Genomic DNA, 23,664 nt, shown 5'->3' with positions numbered 1-23,664 from the left:
CCACGGACCTTGAGAAAATTCGATGCATTATGGGTCATTGTGGACAGACTTACCAAACCTGCACACTTCATTCCAATCATGACTACCTATTTTTCAAAGCAGTTGGCTCGGATCTATATTCAGGAGATAGTTCGCCTTCATGGTGTGCCCGTGTCTATTATCTAAGATCGAGGCACACAATTTACATTGCATTTTTGGAGAGTAGTGCAGTGTGAGTTGCACACACAAGTCGAGCTGAGTAAACAATTTCATACTCAAACGGATGGGTAGTCAGAGCGCACTAAAATCGGGGATGCCAACAGTTAATGAATGCCAATGTATATGCCTTTACAACCTCTTACTTAGACCAAAAAATCGGGGATTATGTAAACTCAAGTCTGGTTTTATCATATACAAGTCAATGAGATAACTGGAATCTTTGAAAGTGTCAACCAAGGTTTCAAACAAATAGTCATAGTAAGAACTTCTACAGATACTGTTGGAGATACCAGAACACACTCAAAGTCTCAACAAGGCTATATGTGTATAACTCTGAATGGAACTCCTAAGGTTTCACATAATAACCTCATGCCACATTTCTTTCTTATCTTTGAAATTAATGACATGATCACTTTTCTCTAAGAATGTTAACCTTACACTAATCTCATTTAAGAGTAAGCAAGTTATTGTATCCAAGCAGTAACGACAAGAAGTTTCCCTTAGGGTTCACAGACTAGGTTCAATTCATATTAAAGGAAAATAGAGAACTGGATGCAGTTTCAAGACAGTGCACAGAAGCATGAAATCATGAAGGACAAACAGAGATGCATGCAGAATTTTCATTCAAATACACACATAGATGTTTCATCCAAGGTTATAATTTTACAAACAAGCTGAGTTTAAATCAGTATAAAGTCAGGCCAATAATATCATTAAGGAGGTTAAAGAAACGGGAGATCTTATACTAAGTAGGCTTAATTCAGCTGTACAAATTAAAGGCTTAATTCAGCTGTACATCTAAATATGACGGAGTTCTATCTAACGTATTTAATAGTTAATGCTAAGCTACAACACATATGATTATAGCCTAATTCATGAGAGATGACTTGATCATAACAGAATACATGCAAGGATAGTTTCTGATGTTCATAAGAGTTGACTTAGTTACCTTAATATAACTGTTCCATATAACGAGACTTATAGATGTGATTAGCAGTTAAACACATATATAAGACTTTCATATTAATGACTCAAAGGCTGCTTTAGGGTTAACAAACACTTATATGTAAAAAGAAAGAACCTTGAACACTTAAACTTCACATACTTCAACTAAGTGATAAAGGATTAAACCATGAGCATTCATGTATGTTCTAGTTAGAGTCATAAAACAACAACCTCAAATACAGAACAACAGAATACGCTAAACAGAAACAGTGTGATAGATATAAAGATCACAATAGAACATTAAAGAAATCTGAAGTTTAGACAAAGTTAAGAAGTCATTAAGGCATATTAAGGAACTTAATCGTATAAGCTATTTGATTCAGAATAGAAGTCATCAAGGTCACATATCATCTTAATCAATATTGATTTGAGATACATAAAAGCATAATAGCTAGCCATAGATTAACAACAAGTCATTATGAACTGGAATAAACAACTATAGACTAATGAGAAACATTATAAACGAAAACAATCAATCGAAAGATAGCAGTATATTGAAAATTTTCAAATAAGACAGTCAAAAGAGAAGTGGTGGATGTATACTGACCTCTTTTTGTGCAGCAGACCAAACAAAGTTAAAGTTAGCCGTGTAAGAGCCAAAGCTTCAAGCTTTTGAGCAGTGAAAGAACTCGAAAACAAAAGAGAAGCAAAAATTGATGAGAAAGAGCCTAAGCTTTGAAATCATAGTGGTTTTTGGCACTTCATATTAGATTACTTAGTTCTGGTTAGGTCTGTTTGCGTTTGCGTTAGAGAACTCAAGATTTTGAATTTTTTAGATGAAACGGGGAGATAATAACGAGATTCGCGGAGTTAGAAGACACAGGGAATGATTTGGGGACAGCTTGAAAGAAAATGAGAGAGGAAAGGGGAAGGGGGCGGCATGGACGAGTGACAAATGAATTAGGGTTAGGAAATGAGACCATACGGTCTCTGGGTTAAAGGGGGAAGAAAAGATCTGGGCCGTTGGATCATTTGATCAACGACCCTAGTAATTCAAGCATTAAAAGATTATGTCAGATAGTTCTACAGTGAACATCAATCCACTATCTAGCTAAAAATTAGCCTAACAAATGGAATTCTGTGAGTCGTTGGATCTATATATTTCAACGGCTGAGATCAGATCTGTGAGTTGTTAAAAGTAAAGGGAAAGTAGGATAAAACGTAGGTCGCTGATAAATTGATTTAATGGTCCAAATTAGATGTGTTTCTTGTGTGAGTGTGGTGAAGTAGTGACGTGGCACAATTTGATTGGCTCAAATGGAGTGGCATGAATTTCCAAAGTGGACAGGAGATGGGGGTTTATTGGACTAGGTATTTTTGGATATGGGCTGGTGCATTGCGCTAGAATTGATTTAAATGGTAGCCAACCCATGTTTAATTAGAAATTGCAGTTGTAGCTTTTTAGTCTTTTAACCCAGTAGAGGAGCAGGTTTCGGATACTGTTGAGCCAGTGGGATTAGCTTAGACACCGACCGTACCTATTGTTATACCTAGACTTTAGGAGGCCTTGGCTCAGATATTAAGTGTGTGCATGAGTGTGGCACATGCGGGTATGGTACCAGTTGCACCAGCTACCTCATAGGTCGGGGAAGGAGCCCAGACTCCTACCACCCATACACCATAGCAGCTAGCTCAAGGTTATCAGACACTAGAGGTATTACCAGTTCAGTCAGTTGTGGCTTCTTGCGTCGAGGTTAGTCCACCCATAACTAATGAGGAGAAGAAGAGGTTGGAATGATTTAAGAGTCTTGTCCATACCGAGTTCAGTGGAGGAGAGTTAGAGGATACTTAGAGTTTTCTGGATTGGTGTCATCGGCTTCTTCATATAGCGGGTATTGTGGACATCAGTGGAGTTGCCTTTACTACTTTTCAGCTGACATGGGCAGCCTATAGATGGTGGCAGACCTAAGATTCAGGAAGGTTAGCTGGCGCAACACCACTTACATGGCATTAATTCTCAGTCTCTTCTTAGAGACGTTTTCCCCATATACTCGCAGAGAGGAGTAGCGTAGGGAGTTTGAGAAGCTACGCTAGGGGGGATATGACGGTGACCCGATACAATATGAGATTTGTAGATTTGGCCTTTCATGCATTATGGTTGGTTCCCACAAAGACGGAGAATATCAGTAGGTTTATTGATAGCCTTAACTATGGTCTACATTACAGTTTGGCTCGAGAGGCCAAGACGGATGCTAGGTTTGACCAGGTGGTTGAGATTGCTAGGCGGTTGGAGCATGTTCGCATGCTTGAACAAGAGGAGCGGGAGGCCAAGAGTCCCTATGGTTCAGGTGGTTTTAGAAGTGCCTCATATAAAGGCCAGTCATATTACAACAGAGGTCGCCCTTTTAGGCCCGCTCAGGCAGCTTGTCATATTCCTTGTGGTTCATGAGTTAGGCACAATTCATACAATACTCGCCTAGTTCAGTCATCATTCAATGCGCTGCCAGCACTGAGTTCTTACATGCTCCATCTGCACAGGATTCCACAGGCAGTTATTCGGGTTATCAGGGTCAGCAACTTCATCATAGAATGGTTGTTTCGAGTGTGGAGACTTGAGTTATCTCAAAAGGAATTGCCAAGGGCTTCTGAGCAGCGCCTCACAGTAGAGCTTGAAGCCTATGATTTTAACACCAGTAGCTACACCACCTGCACGGACAGCTAGGAGTGGGGCTCAGTCAGTTTGAGGTCGCCCTAGAGGGAAAGATCTGTTAGGTGGTGGTTAGGCTCGTTGCTACTCCCGCCAGACCAGAGAAAGTTTCTTCCGATGCCGTGATCACAAGTATTATTTCAGTATGATACAAGGATGCCTCAGTGTTATTTGACCCTGGTTCCACTTACTCTTATGTTTCATCCTATTTTTCTCGTTGTTAGGATATGCCTCATGATTCTTTAGATATGTCTATATATGTATCTACACCGGTGGGTGATTATATTATGGTGGATCGTGTATATCGGTCATGTATGGTCACCATTGGGGCTTATAAGACTAAAGTTGATCTCTTATTTCTTAGCATTGTAGATTTTGATGTGATTATGAGCATTTATTGGTTATCACCATACCATACTATTCTTGATTATCACTCTAAGACTATGACGTTGGATATGTCAGGGTTGCCGAGTTTGGAGTGGAGAGGCTCCATAGATCATGTTCCTAGTAGAGTGGTATCTTTCCTGAAGGCTCAATGGATGGTTAAGAAGGGGTGTTTAGCGTATTTGGCCTTTGTAAGGAATGTTAGTGTTGATACTCTTACTGTTGAGTCAGTTCCAGTAGTGAGGGAGTTCTAAGATATGTTTCCTGCAGACCTCACGGGCATGCCATCCGATAGGAATATTGATTTTGGTATTGATCTAGTTTCGGGCACTCAGCCCATCTCTATCCTACCGTATCTCATGGCACCAGTCGAGTTGAAGAAGCAGTTATAAATTTGCTTGATAAGGGTTTCATCAAGCCTAGCGTGTCACTTTGGGTGAATCAATACTATTTGTGAAGAAAAAAGATGGTTCTATAAGGATATGCGTTGACTACAGGTAGTTGAACAAAGTTACTATCAAGAACAAGTACCCATTACCACGTCTTAATAATTCGTTTGATCAGCTTCAAGGTGCTAGGGTATTCTCGAAGATTTATATGAGATAGGGGTACCATCAGTTGAAGATTCGGGCTTCAAATATTTCAAAGATGGCTTTCAGGACCCGTTATGGTCACTATGAGTTTCTGGTGATGTCTTTTGGGCTGACCAATGTCCCGATAACTTTTATGCACTTGATGAACACAATATTTCATCCATATCTTGATTCCTTCGTCATAGTTTTCATTGATGATATATTAATGTATTCTCGCAGTCGGGATGATCATGAGCAGTACTTGAGGATCGTTCTCCAGACTTTGAGAGAGAAGAAACTATATTCTAAATTCTCCAAGTGCGAGTTTTGGTTAGACTCGGTGGCGTTATTGGGCCACATGGTGTCTAGTGAGGGAATTAAGATGGATCCGAAGAAGATTGAGTCAGTTCAGAGTTTGCCCAAATCGTCTACTAATACTTAGATTCGGAGTTTTCTTGGGATGGCTGGGCATTATCGCCATTTTGTGGAAGGATTTTCATGTATAGTAGCCCCATTAACTAGATTGACACAGAAGGGTGCCCCATTCAGGCGGTCTGATAAGTGTGAGGAGAGATTTTATAAGCTCAAAACTGCCTTGACTACAACTCCAATTCTGGTTTTACCTTCGGGATTGGGTTCTTATACAGTATATTGTAATGATTCACGAATTGGTATTGGATGTGTGTTGATGCATGAGGGTTAAGTGATTGCTTATGCTTCGCGTTAGTTAAAGCCATGTGATAAGAACTACCTAGTACATGATTTGGAGTTATTAGCCATTGTTCACACTCTCAAGATTTGGAGGCATTATATTTACGGCTTGTCTTGGGAGATGTTCACAGATCACAGGAGTCTCAAGCACTTATTCAAGAAAAAGGATCTTAACTAGAGGCAACAAAGGTGGTTAGATCTACTAAAGGACTATGATATCACCATTGTTTATCATCCGGTGAAGGCCAATATTGTAACGATCCGGCCGGTAGTTTTAAGTATTACAACCCCGTTCCCCCATTTACTGCCCAATTTATGCTTTATAGTTGTTATGTGACTTTTTGGGGTGATTGGTTCGGGTCCAGTGACGTTTTAGAATGAATTGGAACACTTAGTTCCAAGGTTTAGAGCTTAAGTTAAAATAGTGACCGGATGTCGACTTATGCGTAAACGACCCCAGAATAGAGCTTTGATGATTCCAATAGCTCCGTATGGTATTTTGGACTTAGGAGCGTGTCCGAAAAATTATTTGGAAGCCTATAGCTAAATTAGGCTTGAAATGGCAAAAATAGAAATTTAAGTTTGGAAGTTTGACCGGGAAGTTGACTTTTTGATATCGGGTCTGGAATCCGATTATGAAAATTGGAATAGGTCCATTATGTCATTTATGACTTGTGTGCAAAATTTCAGGTCAAATCAGACTTGATTTGATAGGTTTCAGCATTGAATGTAGAAGTTGAAAGTTCTTAGTTTCATTAAGTTTGAATTGGGGTATGATTCATGGTTTTAGCACTGTTTGATGTGAATTGAGGCTTCGACTAAGTTCGTATGATGTTTTATGACTGATTGGTGTATTTGGTTGAGGTCCTAGGGGCCTCGGGTGAGTTTCGGATGGTTAAACGGACCAAATTTTGTGTTGGATCAATTTTGGAATTTGTCCAGTTCTGATGTAATCGCACCTACGATGGAAATGGTCGCAGGTGCGCGATCGCAATAGCTAAAAAAAATGGTCGCAGATGCGGCCTGGACTAGGAAGGGCAGTGGCCGTAGATGCGCACTCCTTACCGCAGAAGCGGAGTCGCACCTGTGGATTCGCGATCGCAGAAGTGGAAAAGGAAAGGGCCAAACCTCATCGCAGAAGTGGACTTCTGTCCGCAGAAGTGCCTCATACCATAGAAGAGTAAAGACCCTTGCATCTGCGAGACTGCAGATGCGGCTAAGTGCATCACATATGCAAAAATTGCCTGGGTAGAATATAAATGAAGGGTCCGAGAGTTTTTCTCATTTTTGGACTTTCAAGCACGGTTTTTGGGCGATTTGTAGAGGGAATTCACGGGAAACTTGAGGTAAGTCACTTGTGATCATTGTTAGTCACTAATATTGGATTATCCTTGAGTATTTCGACTAGATTACGTGTTTTTGATATGAAATTAGAGGATTTGGGCGTAGGGATTTCAAAATAAGAAATTATGATTTGGAGGTCGAGTTGATGCTGGAATTTGATAAAATTGGTATGGTTGAACTCATGGTTTAATGGCATTCATATTTTGAAACTTTTGTCGGGTTCTGAGATGTGGGCCCCACGAGCGATTTTTGAGTGCAATTTCGAATTTTGTTGGAAAATTAGTATTTTTCATATGGAATGAATTCCTAAAATTTGTATTGACTGAATCGAATTATTTGTGACTAGATTCGAGGAATTTGGAGATCGATTCGCGAGGCAAAGGCATTGCAGAACAAAGAATTATACGGTTTGAGGTAAGTAACACTTCTAAATTTGGTACTGAGGGTATGAAACCCCGAATTTTGTGTTATGTGATTGGTTTTGAGGTGACGTACATGCTAGGTGACGGGCGTGTGGGAACCGTAGGAATTATGACTTGGTCAAATTCCATGGAAATATGTAGTTGGATAATTTGTTGTTATTTGTACATTCTCCATGTGGTAGAGCAATTGAACCACAAATTATGTTTAGATTATGTGTTGGCACTGTAGGGACTCACATAGGTCGTGTACATATTGAATTATCTGCTAAATTGATGTTTCATACTCAGTCACAGTTTACTTATTTATTTTATCTCAGTCTCTATTGTTCCTTGTTGATACATTATATCATTTCTGTTGGGGTTGATTTTCATGATTACTGAGAGCCAGAGAGACTGGAGAGATTTATGACTGAGTGAGGCCGAGGGCCTGATTGTGAGATATTATACTATACCACGTGAGTTGTCCGTGCGGATCCAGATATTATACTATAGCACGTAAGTTGTCTGTGCAAATTATAGCTCTTGGGCTGAAGGAGACCTTACGGAGTCTGTATACACCCCTAGTGAGCGCAGGTACCTACTGAGTGCGAGTGCTGATTGTTGAGAGAGTGGGAGAACTGACTGATTGTTGCTCTGAGAGGATGCATTGCTTTCATTATTGTTGAACTTGTAAGCATGCCTACTTTCTTATGTTGGAAATTACTGTAATTGGACTTAGTTGTGAAGCTCGTCACTACTTTCATTTATTTATTTAGTACTGTTACTTGCTGAGTTGGTTGTACTCACACTACACCCTGTACCTCATGTACAGATCCAGGTGCTTCCGGACATGGCGACTGTTAGATCCCAGAGTATTATTAGTTGGAGACTATCAAGGTAGCTGCTTGGCATCCGCTAACCTTGACTCTTTTTCTTTCAGTTATTATACTGATCTATATTTTCAGACAGTATTTTTATCAGTCAGACTTTGTTATCATTTAGATGCTTATGTACTCAGTGACACTGGATTTTGGGAATGTATTATGTGAGTAATTTGTGAGATTTTCTATGGAAATTTAAATATTATGATTTCAAACTTAAAAAAAATTATGGTTTTTTTAGGTTGTCCGCTTGCCTAGTATTGAGATAGGTGCCATCACGATAGGTTTAAATTTTGGGTCGTGACAAATATGGTTACCGATGATTTGGGTAGGAAGGATAAGAGTATGGGGAGTCTTGCTTACATTCCAGTTGGGGAGAGACCATTAGCATTGGATGTTCAGGCTTTGTCCAATCGGTTTGTGAGGTTGGATATTTCGGACTCCAACAGAGTTCTCACTTGTGTTTTATCACGGTCGTCCTTGTTTGAGAGCACCAAGGAGCGTCCGTATGATGATCCCCTCTTGCTTATCTTGAGGGACACGGTGCAGCACAGTGATGCTAAGGGGGTTGCTATTGGTGATGATGGGGTATTGAGGCTATATGGTCGGATCTGTTTTCCAAATATAGATAGGTTGTGAGAGTTGATTGTTGAGGATGCCCACAGTTTGTGGTATTCCATTCATCCTCTAGCCGCGAATATGTACCATGATCAGAGATCCGGTGGTTTGCTTAAGACGCTTGATATTCCTGAGCGGAAGTGAGATCGTATCACTATGGATTTTGGGGTTGGGCTTCCACGGACCTTGAGGAAATTCGATGCAGTATGGGTCATTGTGGACAGACTGACCAAACTTGCACACTTCATTCCAATCATGACTACCTATTTTTCAAAGAAGTTGGCTCGGATCTATATTCAGGAGATTGTTCGCCTTCATGGTGTGCCCGTGTCTATTATCTCATATCGAGGCACACAATTTACATTGAATTTTTAGAGAGTAGTGCAGTGTGAGTTGGGCACACAAGTCGAGCTGAGTAAAAATTTTCATCCCCAAACAGACGGGCAGTCAGAGCGCACTATTCAAATTTTGGAGGACATGCTACGTGCATGTATCATTAATTTCGGGGGATCATTAGATCAGCTTCTATCGCTAGTAGAGTTTGCCTACAATAACAACTATCAGTCGAGTATCCAGATGGCTCCTTATAAGACCTTATATAGGAGGCAATGTCTTTCTATGGTTGGGTGGTTTGAGCCTGGGGAGGCTAGGTTGTTGGGAATTGATTTGGTCTGTGATGCTTTGGAGAAGGTAAAGGTGAAGTTGAATCAGGAGCGTCTACATACAGTGCAGTCCAGGCAGAAGAGTTCTACTAACAGGAAGGCTCGATATCAACATATGGTAGGTGAGAAGGTTCTACTCAAAGTTTCGCCCATGAAGGGTGTGATGAGTTTCGAGAAGAATGGCAAGTTGATCCCTAGGTATATTGGTCCTTTTGAGGTGCTTGATAGAGTTGGAGAGGTGGACTACAGACTTTCCTTACCACCTAGTCTATCAGGGGTTCACCCGGTGTTTCGTGTTTCTATGCTCTGGAAGTATTATGGTGATCTGTTACATGTCTTGGACTTCAACACGATGCAATTGGATGAGGATTTGACATATGATGTGGAACCGGTGGACATTTTTGGTAGGCAGTTTCTAAAGTTGAGGTAGAAGAATACAACATTAGTGAAGGTTCATTGGAGAGGTCAGTCGGTCGAGGAGGCTACTTAGCAGACAAAGAAGGAGATGCGGAGCAGATATCCTCACCTTTTTGAGACTCCAAGTATGGTTCTAGACTAGTTCGAGTACGAACGTTTGTTTAAGAGAGGGAGAATGTAGCAACCCGGCCGGTCATTATGAGTATTTTAGAATTGTTTCCCATATTTGATACTATATATATGTGTAATTGTAATTATGTGACTTTTTGGGGTGGTTGATTTGGTTTCGGGAAAGTTTTGGATTGAATTAGGTTACTTAGTCCCAAGGTTGGATGCCTAAGCTTGTAAGAGTTAACCGAAATTTGACTTTTGTGTAGACGAATCCGGAATGGAGTTTTGTTGGATCCAATAACTTTGTATGGTAATTTTAGACTTAGGCATATGTCCGGATTTGGATTTGGAGGTCCCTATGTTTATTTGGTTCTATTTGGCGAAAGTTGGAAAGTTGACTGAGAGTTGACTTTGATAGTATCGGGTTCGGAGTTTTGATTTGAGAGTTGGAATAAGTCTGTTATGTCATTTAGGACTTGCATGCAAAATTTGAGGTCATTCCGAGTTAGTTTTGATATGGTTCGGCAAGCGAATTGGAAGTTGAAAGTTCATTAGTTTCCTTAGGCCTGAATTGAGGTGTGATTCGTAGTTTTCATATTGTATGGTGTGATTTGAGGTCTCAATTAAGTCCATGTTATATTTTGAAATTGGTTGGTGTGATTGGACGGGGTCCCGAGGGAGTCGGGTGTGTTTTGGATTGATTTCAGATCATTTTGGGCTTCAGTGTTTTCGCATCTGCAAGGGGGGTTTGGACAAAGATGCGGCCATTGACGTGCACGTGCAGGATTTGGGCTGGAGGTGTGGGGACCGTAGGTGCGGCAGCTGGGACGCAGAAGCGAAGGCGTAGGTGAGGCTAAGAACCCGCAGAAGCAGAAGCGCAGATGCACTTTGTGAGCCACATGAGCAAAAAGTCGGGGGCTTAGTGAGGATCGCAGATGCGGTCCATTTATAGCGAAAATGGAACCACATAAGCAGTAAAGTGATCGCATATGCAATTTAGCTGACCACATTTTATATTTGAAGGATTGGTTATTTTTCTCATTGTTGGAGCTGTCGAGTTCGGATAAGGAAGATTTTTGGATTGCTTTCCATCACAATTGAAGGGGTAAGTGATCATTACTTAATTTTGGTGTTAGATATTATTTACCCATAGATTATTACACTTAAGTATATGAATTTAAGGTGGGATTTGGGGGGGGGGGTTTGGACTATAATTTTGGAAAGTGAGATTTGATGATTTGAGGGTCGATTTGAGATTGGAATTTGATGAAACACATATATTTGAACTCGATAGCAATGGATGTTAAGAATTTGTGAGCTTTCTCCAGTTTTGGGTGCAAGCTCGGGGTTGACCTCTTGGGTCGACTTTGCATAATTAATTCAAGATCTTAGCTTTAGCATTTGGAATCATTTTCTATGGCTTTTATTGATGATATTAAGTTAATTTGGCTAGATTCGATTCGTCCGAAGGTTGATTCATGAGGGGAGGGACTTCTTAGAGTACTGATTTGGCTTGCTTGACGTAAGTATCTTATCTAAACTTGGTTGAGGTACTAGTTGCATGAGTTATTTGTGATAACTACGTGATATGGGAGGCACACATGTGTGGGGTTGAGCCCATGTGCATGCACCAGGGTAATTATTCATGCTCGGGATAGTGCTTAGGCTATGATATGACTTGAGTGATTTCTAAGCTTCATGGTGTGATGTTTCTCCTATCTATACCCCTTTTGTGAACTATTTGTACCATGTTTGAGGTTACATATGTGTTAATCTCTTGATTTATTGAGCTGTGATAGCACATGTTGCACATGCATACACCTTAGCATGTCACTTATACCAGTACAAGAGTATAAAATTTGATGTTCATTGATCATGTACATGTATTCTTGTAATCCTTCTTCTTGTGTGATATGGATTGGACTGGTAGCTTGTGACCACGCTAGGCATATTGTGATATTGATCCTATGGCCACGCCGGACGTATTGTGATATTGACCTTGTGACCACACCAAGAGGATTTTGATATTAAGCCCGTGACTATGCCGGGCGGATTGTGATATTGGCATGTGAGTTGTTCGTATGAGTTATCCATGTGGATCCGAGATATTAATATTATTGGCACGTGAGTTATCCGTGCAGCACGTGAGTTGTCCGTATAGTTATTGTTCGTACAACATGTGAGTTGTCTGTGCAGCGTGTGGATATGGATCCATCCCCTTGAACCCTATGATGTTCCTTCTTGATGGTGTACATGCCGTTTGAAGAAATTGATCATTGTTTTGGTACGGTTATGGGAATTCCGAGGAAAAGCTAGCCAGTATTTGATTTGGTTATTGAATTTCATATTTACTTGCAATTCCTAGGTTGTTTACCTAACTTATTTGCATATCTTCTTAATATGCTGGATTATTGACTAAACAGAGTATGCTAAGTAATCGTGGGCACCAAGGTGGTTCTTTCTATGATTTATGACTTGATCATATTATTGTTCTATACTTGTTGGAATTTGTAAAATGTATAGACGATTAACGAGTATCATTTATAATTCTTGCCTCTATTAACTCGCCGATGTTACTTATGATACTTGTTGAGTACATGAGGTAATTTGTACCCATACTACACTCTGTACTTAATTGTGCAGATCCAAGTGTTGGACCGAGCCACTAGTAGCTGAGTCTTGTTGTTGAGTTATCTTGTAGAGACGAGGTAAAGCTGCATCTCGACCAAAGTCTTGGTGTCTCTTTTCATTTTGTACTGTTGTCTTTCATTCAAACAATATTGTTATTTGGTATTTTAGACTTGTATTTACGTTTTAGAGCTCATGACTGTGTATTTAATAGGGCTGGAGGATTTGTTATGTATTGACACTGTTTTTTTTAATATTAATTAGCCTTAGACTTGTGCTATTTCGGTTAATTCAGTATTTATATTTCGTTTTATTATGTTTGGCTTGCCTAGCAAGTGAGTTAGGCGCAATCACGATTGGTTGGTAATTTTGAATCGTGACATATGATTAACTAAGCTTTTACCAAAATGGAAGCATTATGAAAATTGCCGAAATTGAGTGTAAGTGTAAAACACTTAGTTGAATCAATTGGTGTTGTTATGAGTTATTATTGATGAACATGAGTTTAATTATATAGATTGAATTGTTTGAATCGATCGCCTAGTTATTTAACATTTGGAGCTAATGGTTTGTAAAGTAACGAGACTTTGAGGAATGCCGTGCTTTTTTTAAGCTATCTTAAGTATCTTCAAAACCACTTCATGTCTTTGATAGAATAAAATAAATGAGATTTTATACACATGCAGGACAAGCTTGCATAGTTTGCTCCATAGTTTAAAGAAGAAATAAATATAAATTGCTAAGTATTAAAAATGATAAGAAGTTTGACGTTCTTTAAATGATCTAAATGACTTTACACAAATACATTGTTATATTAAAATATTTTCTTCACTTTGTTGATGCATTAATTCATGACCCCTTTTTGAACAATATGATTAATTCTTTTCTTTTTTTTTATTAAAGTAAGGAATTGAACCTCTTAACTGAAAAAAGAGAGTTTGGCTAGGCAAAAGGGCTATGTACTTTATTATCATACTATTGGAAACATAGATGGAAGGGCTATTTATATTATACCATTGAAACATAGACGAAAGGGTTATTTACTATATTATCGTACTACTAAAAATATAGATGGAAGAGCTATGTACTCTATTATTGTACCATTCAAACACAGATGAAAGTATTGTGTACTTAATTATAATATTGAAACACATGTGGAAATACTGTGTACTATTTTGTCGTTGGCTAATAACTGAATGAATATATCGCCACTGTTTTATGAGACGCGGACATTGAGATTACAAATTAAACAATACTTGATATGCCTTAATGATTCAACTGATGCTTATCACATCTTAAAAATAAATATGGTGCTTTTTAAAGAATCTTGTGCTTACACTTAATGCCTTATTAAATTGTTTATTGTAAATGCTTTCGCTTAGAAGCTTTGACAAACTAAATTTTTCATTTGGTTTATCTCCATTATGAATTTACTATATTTTATTCTATATAAATCTTGCTCCATCACAAGTGGCAGCGATGACGCATACCTGAGTATCCGTACTCAGGAATTATTGTCAAAGAAGATCTGTGTTATTGAGTCTCATCTAAGTAGGTTGAGGACATGAGCAACGCATATGACAGACGATCAGGAAATTTTCTTTTTAATAGAGTACCAGACTTCTCACACGGCTATATGACCAAAGATTAGGTCTCCGACCAAACTTCCCTTAGCTTCGCTCCCTCTATCTTAGCTAAGGAAAGAGATAGAGAATTCATGTACTTCGCTATTTTCTGCGGATCATGCTGCAAGCGAGCAAAGCATTTCTTGTAATCAAAACAAAAACCCCATAGATCAGCAAAGGCTTGTTCTGGACCACGTCGCTAGATTGAGACTGCCACCTCCCTATTTGAGTAAGGAATGAATATCGGACCCTAGTGACGTTCAACCGACGACCGGGCCTAGTGATGCTTGCGGCTTTTTCTATTTCGGCTTGGATTGAAAATACTGGACAGGAAAGGAAAATAAACTGTCCAGCCTTTCAAGCCCTACTAAGTAAAAGAGATGCGTTGTTGGCTGCTTTAACCTCACTTCTGCTCAACATTGATCCTCTCACTTCCTCAAGCTTATTTAATAATATTGGTTTAGCAGTTAGTCAGGAGCAGGATAGTTTGCGAGCGAGCTAGGAGTCCTGCACCTTTCATTTTTGTTGAGCACATTTTTTTTTACGAAGACTTTTGAAATTTGTGGTCCTAAACAATTCAGAAAGGGGCCCAGAGTATTTGTGTGGTTATAAAAGTTTCTTATTAAGGGTAGAATTGTAAGTTTAAGTAAAATTATTTCCAAATTTAGAAAGAGGTCATTCTATTTTGGAACGGACCAAAAAGAAAATAGATTCACATAAACTGAAACGGAGGTAGTATAACTTATGCGTGTATTATCAAACACTCTGTATATCTTAGATGCTATAGACATTATAAGAAGTTTCTCATTCTTTCTAGATCTAGATCGTGCAGTTGAGCTTGAAGTAAGTAAAATTCCAATCCTTATTGAATTCTCTATGTGCCGAATACTTACGGAACGAGCAGAATCTCAAGGTTCGAGTGATGATATTAACTATTTGAGCAATGTAAGAGGTGTTAGTTACTCAAGAATGAGATTGCAGAATGAAGTTGAATGTGAAATGAGGTACATGTTACCAGGAATGAGGGCAACTTTGGATTGGAGTCAGTAGTTGAATAATAATGACTTACTTAAGAAAGGAAATGAAGCGACGATATTGGGTGTGTTTGGTACGAACGAAAATGTTTACCAATAAAATATTTTTTCGAAAAATGAGTGGTTTTATCACTTATTTTCTCTTATTTGATTGGTGAGTGAAAAACTTTATTCGAAAAATATTTTCTAGTGTTTGGTTAGAGAATATAAAATATTTTTAGGAAAATAAATTTTTATGCTACTCTCCTCAACCCACCTTCCCCAAAATCCCCATGTTTCCTGTACTCCTTCTCCAACCCCCTCCCCCTCCTCCTCTAGACTCTATTTTCTTCAAGAATTTAATTATTCTTTGCAAAATTCACACAAATCCAAAGAAACAAATGTGCTACTTTACTTTTTCACACAAGAACAACGTTAAAATTTGAGCTCGATAACTAAAAAAAAAATACTTTATTTTGTTGAAAAAGAAAGTATCATTTCTACAATATGAAAAGAAATTATTTATTTTGTTGAATGAAAAAAAATAATTTTTCTACATCATGAAAAGAAAATTCTCAGTTTGTTGAATTGAGAAAATATTTTTTCTACATCATGAAAAGAAAGTACTCGTTTTGTTAAAATAAAAAAATATATATTTTTTACATCAAGAAAGAAAATACTTTGTTTGTTGAAATGAAAGAAAATGCTTTTTCTACATCATTTTTGTTGAAAAGAAAGAAAATATTTTTTCTACGTCATGAAAAGAAAAGTACTTGCTTTGTTGGGAAAAAATAGTTTTTCTATTTCAGGAAAAGAAAATACTTAGTTCGTTGAAATAAAAGAAACTACTTTTTTTACATCATGAAAAGAAAGTACTCGTTTTGTTGAAATGAAAGAAATTACTTTTTCTACATCATGAAAAGAATGTACTCGTTTTGGTAAAATAAAAAAATTACTTTTTCTACATCATGGAAAGAAAGTACTCATTTTTTGAAACAAAATACTTTTTCTATTCTAGGAAAAGATAATACTTAGTTTGTTGAAATGAAAGAAAATATTTTTTCTACATCATGAAAAGAAAGTACTCATTTTTTGAAAAAATTACTTTTTGTATTCCGGGAAAAGAAAATATTTAGTTTGTTAAAATGAAAGAAAATACTTTTTCTACATCATGAAAAGAAAGTACTCGTTTTGGTAAAATAAAAAAAAATACTTTTTTCTACACCATGAAAAAAAAAGTACTTGTTTCGTTGAAATGAAAGAAAATACTTTTATTATATTATGAAAAGAATATACTCATTTTGTAGAAATAAATTAAACTCTATCTATAACATGAAAAGAAAGTACTCTTAATAACAGTTCTATTTAGGGTGCACTACTAGAAAACTACCTAAAATCGTCCGGAAATTCCGACCGAAATCGGTAAAAAAACTAAAACAAACCGACCGATTTCCGACCTTCTTTAATCCGTTAAAATTAGGCTGGTCGGTAACAAATAGCGACTGAAGTCGGTCGCAAATTTTCAACCGATTTCGGTTGGTCAATTAAATTTCACAAACGAACTAAAAAGAAAATATCTACCGAAAAAACCGACTGCAGTCAGTCGGTATTTTTAGTTATGCAATTAAAAAATATATTATCTGGGAATCGAACCAGGATATGTACTGTGGCAAGATACTATTCTACCACTAAAACATTGGCACACTTTCGTTTTATTTTATTTTATTTGTACTCCTTAATTGCATTTTTGTGCGAAAATAACTAACCGATTTCGGTCGATTTTATTAAAAATATCAAATTACCGACCGAAGTCGGTCAGTTTTTAAAATGACTGACAGAAATAATCAACCGACTTTGGTTGGTTTTTTCAATATTAATATTAATTTATTTTATATGAAAAACCGACCGATTTCGGTCGGTTTCTTAAAAAATAAATTTTGCGGGACGCTAAAATAGTTTTCCGTATTTTTGCGCCAAAAATACCGATCGAAGTTGGTCGATTTCGTAAAAATAAAAATTAATAAATAAAATATTTTTAAAAACCGACCGACTTTGGTTAGTTTTTCGGTCAGTTTTGGCCGAATTTCTAGTAGTGGTGTTGGTGGGAGAGATTGGGGTGGGTGGGTGGGGTGTGGTCAGGGGTGGGGGTAGAGAGTTGGGGTGGGTTGGTGGGCATGGGGAATAAGGTGGAGAAGGTTGAATAAGAGTTTTGGAAAATGAGTTGATAAGGAAAATATTTTCAAAAAACATTAAGCTAACCAAATATAGAAAAATAGAAAAATAATTTTCGAAAAATATTTTTCTTGGTACCAAACACACCCATTATCACGAGTCATTATTACAATTATATATGGTAGTCAGGACGCGTTAGTGTTGTATACAGTCGAAATAGATTTCGGCCTTCCTATGTTCGATCGAGTTCGAGTGGCAAGCAACCGGAGTGGAATTTTGGGATGCGTTCCGAAGAAAGTACAAACGAGTCTCGAGTCCGAAGGCTGATCGAGGAGTCGGCTCGATACTTTTATAGAGCCCGTGACCAAATTGATCATTGCTTCGAGGTCGGAAATGCGCCACGCCCACCCCAAAGGTCGAACTCAAGCCAAAACCGAGGGCTCGACCCAATAACGAGTTCGAGCCAGTATCGAGCTCACAGACAAGAGCCGTTACAACCGCACTAAGAGAGAGAATCTTGGCGGGAATCGAAAAAGAGACAATTCATCATGGGTCCTCCAATATATGCTTTATTTTATTTTAAATAAGGTAGGATCCCTCTATTATAAAGGGGGGAATCCTTGTAAGCAGAGGGACATACCGAATACACTGTAACAAAAGATCACTTCTCATATTGAAAGATATCTCCTTGTGCTTATTTTACTTTATCTTATTCATTCTTTTTGCTCACTATTCCCATTCTCATAGTCAAGAATCCATATATTTCTATCTCTCTATACGATTTGTATTAAAAGGTATCACATATCCTTAGAACCATACACAAATTTAACGTTATCTGATTTTTCGGGTAAACAGTTTGGCGCCCACCGTGGGGGCTAAGGATAACAGTGATTGTTTGATATAAATCTACAGCACACAGTAGTTTGCAACTTCGAATCAGCAATAGCTTTACCTATCGACCACGAAGCCGGCCTTCAAGATGAAACCAACAACTTGGTACCCAGGGCCGGAAGGCCACTTGACGATGGCACTGAAGCTCGAATCGAGGTACCCGAAATTCGAGCCGAAGTACCGTTAGATGTCAATTTGCAAGTGGCTCTTGAGGCGAACCAACGTTCCGAACCGGAAAAAAGCATTCAGGGCGACACTCGATCCGTAGCTCGAGACACCCATAATGTGTGGGAAATCGGAGCCAGCGTACGTATGATCTTCGAAATGTTACAAGCCCAACAAGTAGCGATAGCTCAATTGCAGAACCAAACTCATATACAAAGTAGGCCGGATCCCAATCCGTTTCGAGAAATCACCCCCAGAACGGAGCCCGCCATAGTGAAATCAAATGAGCAAGAATCGGGGACCACTCCCGAAATTACTAAATTGCTTGAGGAACTCACAAAACGAGTCGAAGCCAACGACAAAAGAGTGGAAACGTATAATGCCAGGGTCGATCAAATCCCGGGAGCTCCACCAATGATAAAAGGGTTGGATTCGAAAAAATTCATACAAAAACCTTTTCCCTCGAGTGCGGCCCCAAAACCCATACCCAAAATATTCCGTATGCCCGAAATTCCCAAATATAACGGTACGACCGATCCTAATGAACACGTCACCTCTTACACATGTGCCATCAAGGGTAACGATTTGGAGGACGATGAGATCGAATCCTTGTTGTTGAAAAAGTTCGGGGAGACCCTCTCGAAGGGAGCGATGATCTGGTATCACAATCTGCCGCCAAATTCCATCGATTCTTTTGCCATGTTAGCAGATTCGTTCGTAAAGGCACATGCTGGTGCCATAAAGGTTGCAACAAGGAAATCAGACCTCTTCAAAGAAAAGCAAAGGGGTAATGAAATGCTGAGGGAATTCATATCCCGATTTCAATGTAACGCATGGAATTGCCACCGGTCACAAACGATTGGGTTGTCCAAGCTTTCACCCAGCGATTGAACAAGCAAAGTTCGATAGCATCACGTCGGCCGAAGCACAATTTGATCGAGTATCCAGCAATAACTTGGGCAGATATACACAACCGATATCAGTCGAAAATTAGGGTCGAAGATGACCAGTTGGGAGCTCCGTCTGGACCCATCCACCAGAACATGAGAGCTATTAAAACCAAAGGGAGATCGACAGAGAACAAAAGTCGAACAGAGACCGATATCAACCGTACGTCGCAGATCGGATGAACAACGGTTCAACATGCAATACCGCTCGGAACAATCGAAGGATTGATCGAGGGAAAAATTCTCGGGGAGGGAAAAATTCTCGGGGACTTATAAGCAAGAGCGGCTTTGATAAATATGCCGATCCTATAGAAGCACCTCGATTATCGGATTATAACTTTAGCGTTGATGCATCCGCCATCGTGTTGGCTATCAGACTTATCAAAGACACTAAATGGCCTCGACCCATGTAGACTGATCCTTCCCAAAGGAATGCCAATCAAATATGCGAATATCATGGCACCCATGGCCACAAAACGGAAGATTGCAGGCAACTAAGAGAGGAAGTAGCCCGGTTATTTAACAAAGTCCACCTTCGGGAATTTTTGAGCGATAGGGCGAGGAACCATTTTAAAAACAGGGATTTTGGCAAGCAAAATGAGCAGGAAGAACCACAACACGTCATTCACATGATCATCGGCGGTGCCGATACCCCTCAAGGACCAGTGCTTAAACGCACTAAAACATCGATTGTGACAGTAAAGCGATCTCGAACTCAGGATTACACACCCATATGAACTTTGTCCTTCAATGATGAAGATGCAGAAGGGGTTGTACAACCTCATAACGATGCACTCGTAATATCCGTACTCATGAATAAAACTAAAGTTAAGTGTGTGTTGATTGATCCAGGTAGCTCGGCCAACATCATCAGGTTGAAGGTCGTAGAGCAGCTCGGCCTGCGGGACCAGATCGTACCCGCAACCCTGTTTCTAAATGGATTCAATATGGCATGCGAAACCACCAAAGGCGAGATAACTCTACCAATAAACGTGGCCGGAACCATCCAGGAAACGAAGTTTCATGTGATCGAGGGTGACATGAGGTACAACGCCCTTTTCGGAAGGCCATGGATCCACAACATGAGAGCTGTACCTTCGAACCTACACCAGACCCTCAAATTCCCAACATCGAGAGGAGTCAAAACAGTGTACGGAGAACAACCAGCCGCAAAAGAAATGTTTGCCGTCGAGGAAGCAAAACCAATATCCTCGCCTTCGTCAGTAAAGGGATCGAGCTCAGAAGGAGAACAAGACACCAAATAGCAATCACAGACATCAGCTTCGACCCAACCAAATAACCAGATGATCGAAGAAGATAATGATCATAGGGTCCCTCGATCCTTCGTGATTCCCGATGACTCCGACGCCACCAAATCAACAATTGAGGAATTGGAACAAGTCACACTAATCGAGCACTGGCCCGAACGAAAGGTATACTTGGGAACGGGGTTGAGCCCCGAACTCAGGAAGAAACTTGTTCAATTTCTTATCGATAACATTGATTGTTTTGCCTGGTCCCATTTAAATATAAGAGGGATTCCACCAGGCATAACGACGCATCGGCTAAGCTTGGACCCTAAGTTCACACCGGTGAAGCAAAAGAGAAGACCCCAGTCCGAGGTAAAACACGCATTTGTAAAAGACAAGGTAACCAAACTTCTCAAGGTAGGGTCCATTCGGGAGGTGAAATATCCTGAATGGTTAGCCAATATAGTTGTAGTGCCCAAAAAAGGAAACAAACTTAGAATGCGCGTGGACTATAAGGATTTAAACAAAGCATGCCCCAAAGTTTCTCTTTAGCTACCCAACATCGATCGCATGATCGATGCCACGGCCGGTCACGAGATCCTCACTTTTCTCGATGCCTATTCCGGGTATAATCAAATCCGGATGAACCCGGAGGACCAGGAAAAAGACTTCATTTGTCACCAAATATAGAACATATTGTTATAAGGTGATGCCCTTCGGGCTAAAAAATGCGGGGGCTACTTACCAACGCCTAGTAAATAAAATGTTCGAAGAACAAATAGGTAAATCAATGGAAGTTTATAGTGATGACATGCTAGTTAAGTCCCTGCGTGTAGAGGACTATCTGACCCATTTGCAGGAAACGTTCGAGATTTTGAGGAAATACAACATGAAGCTCAACACCGAAAAATGTGCTTTCGGGGTCGGTTCGGGCGGCTTCATGGTGTCAAATCGGGAAATCGAGATTAACCCCGATAAAATCAAGGCCATCGAAGACATCACCATCGTGGACAGCGTAAAAGCTGTACAAAGGCTAACGGGACGAATCGCAGCCCTAGGCCGATTCATTTCGAGATCATCAGATCGAAGTCACAAATTTTTCTCCCTACTCAAAAAGAAGAACGATTTCGCTTGGACCCCGAAATGCCAACATGCATTGAAGGAAATGAAACAATATCTATCAAGCCCACCACTACTTTACACTCCAAAAGTAGACGAAAAACTTTGCTGATACTTGGCAGTATCAGAATTCACAGTAAGCGGTGTCCTAGTTCGGAAAGAGAAAGGTACACAATTTTCCATTTATTATATAAGTCGAACCTTAGGAGAAGCAGAAGCCAGATATCCACACCTAGAAAAAATTGTCACTTGCACTGATAAGCGCCTCTAAGAAGTTACGACCATACTTTCAATGTCACCCCATATGCGTATTAACAACTTATCCACTTCGTAATATTTTGCACAAGCCCGAACTATCAGACCGATTGGCCAAATGGGCCGTCGAACTCAGTGGGTACGATATCGAATATCAACCCTGTACGGCCATCAAGTCTCAATTTTTAGCAGACTTCGTGGCCGATTTCACGCCAACCCTCGTACCCGAAGTCAAAAAAGAATTCCTGCTGGAATCGGGTACGTCCTCGAGGGTATGGACCCTTTTTACGGACGGGGCCTCGAACGTAAAAGGGTCCGGGTTGGGCATAGTTTTAAAGCCACCCACAGGTAATACTATTAGGCAATCTATTAAAATTACCAGGTTGACTAACAACGAAGCTGAGTATGAGGCTATGATTGCAGGTCTTGAGTTAGCTAAAAACTTGGGAGCAGAAGTCATTGAAGCTAATTGTGACTCTTTGCTGGTGGTAAGTCAAGTAAACAAAACCTTTGAAGTTCGAGAAGATAGAATGCAACGGTATTTGGACAAACTACATGTCACTTTGCACCATTTCAAACAATGGACTTTACAGCATGTTCCACGAGAGCAAAACAACGAGGCTGATGCACTTGCGAATTTGGGATCGTCGGTCGAGGAAGGTGACTTGAGCTCGGGGACTGTCGTTCAACTCTCGAGATCCGTGATCGAAGAAGGTCATGCCGAGATAAATTCTACGAGCTTAACTTGGGATTGGAGAAGTAAGTATATTGAATACTTAAAGAGCGGAAAGCTCCCATCAGACCCTAAAGATTCAAGGGCCCTACGGACTAAAGCTGCTCGATTCACGTTGGCTTCAGATGGAATGCTATACCGAAGGACATTTGATGGACCATTGGCAGTATGCTTGGGTCTGGGAGATACCGATTACATCCTACGTGAGGTGCACGAGGGCACTTGTGGGAATCACTCCGGCACCGATCCATTAGTCTGAAAAATAATCAGAGCAGGGTATTATTGGATCGATATGGGCAAAGATGCGAAGGAATTTGTTCGAAAATGTGACAAATGTCAAAGGTTTGCGCCAATGATCCATCAACCCGGAGAGCAACTTCACTCAGTCCTATCCCCATGGACATTCATGAAATGGGGAATGGATCTCGTCGGCCCTCTGCCATCGACCCCAGGCAAAGCCAAATTCATTTTATTTATGACTGACTATTTCTATAAATGGGTTAAAGCGCAGGCATTTGAGAAGATAAGAGAGAGAGAAGTTATAGACTTTATCTGGGATCATATCGTGTGTCGATTCGGGATACCAGCCGAAATAGTATGTGATAATGGGAAACAATTTGTTGGCAGCAAAGTGACGAAATTCTTCGAGGATCACAAAATAAGAAAGATATTATCAACACTGTACCACCCCAGTGGGAACGGACAGGCCGAATCAACAAACAAAACTATCATTCAAAACCTAAAGAAGAGGCTGAACAACGCTAAAGGAAAGTTGAGAGAAATCCTACCCGAAGTCCTTTGGGCATACCGAACAACATCAAAATCTAGTACAGGGGCAACCCCGTTCTCCTTAGTATATGGGTCCGAAGCATTGATACCAATCGAAGTCGGCGAACCCAGTGCCAGATTTCGATA

This window comes from Nicotiana tabacum, chromosome 13 (genome assembly GCF_000715075.1).
Source record: "Nicotiana tabacum cultivar K326 chromosome 13, ASM71507v2, whole genome shotgun sequence".
Classification (NCBI taxonomy): Eukaryota; Viridiplantae; Streptophyta; class Magnoliopsida; order Solanales; family Solanaceae; genus Nicotiana; species Nicotiana tabacum.
This window is presented reverse-complemented; position numbering follows the sequence as displayed.